This window comes from Carya illinoinensis, chromosome 10 (assembly GCF_018687715.1).
Source record: "Carya illinoinensis cultivar Pawnee chromosome 10, C.illinoinensisPawnee_v1, whole genome shotgun sequence".
Taxonomy (NCBI): Eukaryota; Viridiplantae; Streptophyta; class Magnoliopsida; order Fagales; family Juglandaceae; genus Carya; species Carya illinoinensis.
Genome location: NC_056761.1, coordinates 11,115,335 through 11,121,864, shown reverse-complemented (window position 1 = coordinate 11,121,864; position 6,530 = coordinate 11,115,335).

The window sequence follows — 6,530 nt, the reverse complement described above, 5'->3', positions numbered from 1 at the left end:
ACAACTTCTCAACAATTCATAACAAATGATCCTTCAAAAAATACACAATACTAGTTAGTTAAATATATATGAAATAAAACATTGATAATTATCATGTATATTACAAATAAAAAATGAGAAAAACCATTTACCTTAATGCTTAAAAAAATACCTTTGCAAACATATACTCACTATATACCCTCCACTTCTTCTCTTCCTCTCTCTCTCCCCACTGCTTTCCACTTCCCCGCTCCGTCTCTCTAAAACTCTCTCTGTCTCTCACTCTAACACACACGGAGGAAAGCAGAAATAAATCTGCTTTCCCGTGCGTGAAAGTTTTATTTTCTGCTTGTTATGCGATTAACGTTCGGATGTTCATTAATAAACGTTCGGACGTTTAATTTTACGTGCGAACGTTTAAGCATTAACGTTCGAATGTAAACTTATCCCGCCCCATAATTATACAGTACGTTCACACGTATGTACGTCCATCCAACGTATTCGTCATCAACGTTCGAACGTTTATATAGTACGTTAGAACGTATTGTGCAAATTTGGTTTAAGCGGGAAATTTTCCTCCGAATTTATTATAACGTCCGAACGTCCGAATTTAAGTTCGAACGTTAATATTATTATTTACATATTATATATTTAGTATATTACTCATAATATACTTATATATTAAATTATAAATTATACAATATTAATTAATATATAATTTGTACCAATTATATAATATATAAGTCTAATATTATATAAGAACGTATATATATATATATATTATAACTTTATATAAATATAATATATATAAAATATATATTATATTATAACTATAATATATAATAAGTATATTATATATTATAGTTATAACAAGTATAGTTTTAATATATTATATTGGAAAAATTGTATATTATCCTAGTATAGTATACTTTAATATAGTATATCTTATAACTATATTACTTTTCTAATAACTATATTAAAGTAATATAGTTATTAGATAATGTAGTATAAATATTATATAATATATTATCTATACTATACTTATAATATAGTATAAGTATTATATACTATATTATCTATATTATAGTCTATAATATAGTATAAGTATTATATAGTATGTTATCTATATATAATAACTATATAATATCGTATAATATATTATATAGTAAATATATTATAGATAGCTAATATAATAGATATATTAATAGATTATAGTATATATAATAATAAACAAATAAATGAAGTGCAGGAAGTAAAGGCATGAATAAAAGTAAAGATCAAAATAAGATAAACTCAATTTTATTGAAAACATAATACTTACAAGGAGATTAATTCTCAGAAGTTTGAAAGGCAGGAGACATGGAAAGGAGTTTACAAGAGAGAAGTTTTGAGAGTGACGAGGGACTAGGATTGGCTTCAGATGAGAATTTCTGAATGCCTTTCCTCACTTACAAACTGCCTATTTATAGACTCCAAAACAGTACCTTACAATAATATTACTGACATGTACAGTGACTCATACAGTAAATAGGCGGCTACATTTATTAAACATGGGCGGCTAAACAGTAACTAGACAGCTGGATGATTCTTGACTGACGGGCATCTTGAACAGTGACGAGCATCTTAAACAGTGTTCTGATAATGGAAGAAAAGGACGATAATCTTTTGGAATTACATAATCTGAGGGTCATAATTTGCCAGTTCCAATTCATACGGATCTTGAGAATCCATCATCTGTGAGGGATAATATGGTGAGTTGTCATGAGAATGAGAGGCCTGTTGGGATGGAGAGGCCTGCTGTAGTGGCGATGATGTTGTCTGCTGTGCTGGAGATAATCTGACTTGATGGTCTTCTTCTTCATCACTGTCTGATACTTGTGACATTGCTTCTGCTAATTTTTTCAAGTCTTTTTTATTGGTAATTGTTGCTAATTGAGCTTGGAATCTGCTTCTCTGAACAAGAACCTCAGGAGCTTTGGTAATTTTTGAGAACATTTTTACAACATGATCATAATTATACTTTTCCCACCATTTTACAGAGACTTGGCGGGCCAAGAACATAATATTTTTGAGAGAAGGATGAGGTTTGATGACATATTCCCACTTCATGATCCAATTTAATTTTGTTTTAAGAAAGAAAAGGAGAAGTGGTGAACAGTGTGATAATGAAGGTGGACAATCATTCTGTAATGTGAAAGCCTGAAGACTCTCCTGGAGAGGTGGTGGAAGAATCAGAGATTCTGGTCCAAATTGATCCCACCATAATAGGAACCATCGCGGTAGAGTCTTAATTTCCTGTAATTTATCAAAATGGAGAAACCAGGAATGGCGCAAATTCTTATTCTGTCGTAAGAACGTTTTGTTCCATGCTTGTTGATAATCGTAGTAATCGAAATAAGGAGGATCATATGGCTGAGAAAATCTTTTCGTCAAGTACGGGCTTTTTCCCCACTGTTCTAAGGTAAGAACCTGTTTAATAGTAACTTTGTGGAATGCAATGATCGGAGTTGCAGGTGGAGAAGGTTGAGATTGTAAAGAGCAGGGGATTTCAGAGATAATAATAGAATCAGTGTCTACTAAAATAAATTCATAAAAGTTCTGAGTCTTGGTAATGTTCTGGGGAACATAATGCCAATCTGGTAATAGAAAAGCGTCAAGTAATTTTTGAGGTTCAGATAGATGCTGTAATTCTGATTCAATAGGAAAGACTGGATGCCAATGGGATTTAAAGATAATAGGAGTTACAGAGGGCTGAGATAAAGGTGGAGGATTAATAATTTGAGAAGGAGAAGAACTAGTAGAAGAAACAGCTTTTGAGTATGTGGGTAATTTTGAAGAGGATAATGGTGAAAATGGATTATAGGATGGCCTAATGTTTTGTGGTAATGTCCCTAGTACTGTATAGGGTTTTGGTGTGACGGAAGGACAGGGTGAAGGATAAGGAGGAGAAGGTGATTTGGCATAGGAGGATTTGGTTTTCACTCTGGACTTTGAGGAAGACATGATTTTCCCTGTAAGAATTCTCGGGATAGAAAATCAGGAAGAGAATTAGAATCTCCTTTAATATGCTCAATATCAAAATCAAAAATACTTAAAATAGCTTGCCATCTTGCAAAAATTTGTTTAGCAGCCAAGTTTTTAACATCTTTTACTAAAACTTCCTTGGCTGATTTGCAATCAATTCTAAGTAAAAACTTTTGATTCAAAAGATCATCTTGAAATTTAGAAATGCATAATACAATAGCTAAAATTTCTTTTTTAATAGTACTGTAATTCTTTTGAGCAGGATTCCAGCATCCTGAATGAAATCGAGTAATCTGTTCTTTTCCATCTGATAATTTTTGTTTCAAAATTCCTCCATAACCAAGATCAGAGGCATCTGTTTCAACAATTTTAAAGGCATCAGGTGATGGGAGTCCTAAGCATGGTAATTTCTTAACATGGGCCTTTATTTGTTTTATAATATTTGTATGTTCCTCTGTCCATGGAGGTGGATTCTTTTTTAATCTCTTGAATAATGGTTCACATAAAGGTCTAAGTGCTTGATAAAAATCAGCAACATAATTTAAACTTCCTAGAAATCTTTGTAGTTGTTGCTTATCTTTTATTTCATCAGGGAATTTATTAGCAAATTCTATGGCCCTACTTATTGGGGTAATAGTTCCTTGATAAATATCATGTCCAAGAAATCTAATCTTGTCTTGGAATAATTTGACTTTAGATGATGAAACTACTAATCCATTTTGTTTAATGATTTGAACAAAGGTATTTAAATGTTTCCAATGTTGTTCAATTGATGAAGAGAATATTAATACATCATCTATATAAACTATAGAAAAATGGGTGAAAGGTGTAAATATTTCGTTCATAATATTTTGAAATTCACTAGGAGCATTTTTTAATCCGAAAGGCATAACATTCCATTCATAATGTCCAAAAGGGACTGTAAATGCAGTTTTGTATCTATCTTTTTCAGCAATCTGGATTTGCCAAAATCCGCTTTTCATGTCAAATTTTGAAAATATAGTAGCAGCATAAAGTCGGGATAATAAATCTTTTTTATTAGGAATAGGGTATCTAATCCATTGTAAAACTTTATTTAAAGGCTTATAATTTATAACTAATCTAGGAACGCCTCTTTCTAATTCTGCTTGTTTTTGTACATAAAAAGCAGCACAGCTCCATGGTGATTTGCTCTTTCTAATAAGTCCTTTAGTTAATAGATCATTAATTTCTTGTTTACAGAATTCTAATAATTCTTTATTCATTTGAATGGGTCTGGCCTTAGTAGGAATATTCTTTTCAGAGAATTCTTTTTCATAAGGTAATTCGACTATATGTTGTTTTCTACTCCAAAAAGCATTAGGTAAATTAGAGCATACTTCGTTTTCAATTATATTTTTGAAATTATTAATTTTTTGGATTAATAAAGGATCTTTTAATTGTTCTTCAATTCTTTTGTATTTTAATTCTTGTTTTAAGAAATTTATTTGTTTTTCTTTTCTTTTGATTTTGACTTTTGTTAAAAAATTAATTTCTTTAGTCAATGATGCTTCTTTTAAAGAATTAATCTCTCTTGAGACTGGAGGGAATAAAAATTTAAATTGAATTTCTTTTCCTAATATTTTAGTAGAAATTCCTTCTTCTGTTACAGAGAAAGGGTAAAGTAAAGCAAGAAATGGGTTTCCTAATATTACTTTGGTGTTGATATTTTTTACTAGAATGAATGTTGTTTTAAAGCAAATTCCATTATTACATATATGCGCATTTGATAATTTATAATTTATATTTAATTTTGCTCCATTAGCTTGAGATAATGTCTCTTTTGTTTTTTCAAAATATTTAGAGGGTATTATTCCTTCTTGTATGCAGTTTAAATCTGCACCTGTATCTAATAAGGCTATTGCAGAAAAAGAGAATTCTTCATTAATGGAAATAGTTACTTCAGTATACCATTTTTGAAAATTCATTTTATTAAGTATGTTTATAAAATTATCTGATTCTTCTTTTGTAATTTTTACTGAGCTTTCTCCTTGCTCTTTTTTATGAGTGTCATTATTTTTATCTATTTTTAATAGTATAATTTCTTGTAATAATTGTTCATTAGAAACTTCAAGTTTGGTGTTAGAAGCTTTCAAATTTCTAATTTCTTTCTTTATTTCATTAATTTCTTGATGTAAATCTTTTAAAGTAATATTTTGTTTTTCTGATTGAAATCTATTTACTATTTCCATAAAATCATATGATGAGGGGGTTGAATTGAGTTCAAAAGTCTTGGGATTACTAAAAGTATCTTTTAATTTTTCTAAATATTCTTTTCTTTCTTGTGGATTATTAATTTTATCTATTAATTCTAATATAATATTTTCATGTGACGATAATACGTTAATAGTTTTATTACAGATACAATTATTTCTATCTAAACAATTACAAACATGAATTTCATCTTCTTCTGACTTGTTATCAGAAGATTGTTCTGAAAAACTTGATTCTTTTAATTGGTAAATTTCATCTTCTTCTGAAGAAATTTCATCTTCTTCACTTGATTGTATAAAGATATTTAATAATTTTTCTTTTACTTCTTCAGGTATATCTAATTCATTAATTTCTTTTTTAACCTTACAATTTGATGCATAATGTCCAACCTTTCCACATTTATAACATACAATTTGTTTTTTCTTTTTATTAAACTTTTTTGTATTCTTTACTGGTTTCTTATATACGGATTTTTCATTGGGTTTTTTATAAGGTTTCTTATAATTTCTTTTCTTAGTTGGATAAGTTTTATAAATTCTTTTTCCTTTTTTGTGTCTTGTAGAAGGAGCTAATAATGGAGAATAACCAAACTGTTCACAAAAGGTACCTAATTCTTTTGTAGCAAATTTCTTTTCTTTTTCCATTTGCTTTTTTAATCTTATATCATTACACATAGTCAGACCAGTTCTATTAATAGAAGATATTATATCTCCATACGTAAGATTAATAAAATCAATAGTACCATCTGATTTTACTAAAGATTCTCGTACCTTTTGGGCGAAGTAATATGGAAGTCCGGCTATGAACTTTTCCTTCCAGTATGGTTGTTGGCAATCATCTCTGATCATAACTTTAGTTAGAAAGACATCTTTATACCATCTAAAATCAGATAATCTAGGACATCTTAAATTGATTAATAAATCACTAGTTCTTTCTTTAAATTGGGAAGGATCACCTACAAAATGTTTTGTTAATATAAATATTAGAGTATTAACAGCATCTTCTATAGGTTGACCATCTTCTGTCTTAATCTCCTGCAGATTTTCATCATGCTTATAGGCACTTAATATTCTTATTCTTTGTTCTTGTGTAGGTTCTTTATTCTGATGAGGATTAGAAGAGGATGCTGAATCAGGGTGATTGACTGAATATACAGGTGTATCAATAATATTTCCAGGAATAACTCCCCGGATTTGTGTATCTAGATTTTGTATTTTATTTCTAGAGACTGAAGTCATTGCAGATCTATTGTCAAAATTTTGAGATCTATTCCTACTAATTGTAGATCGTGGTGT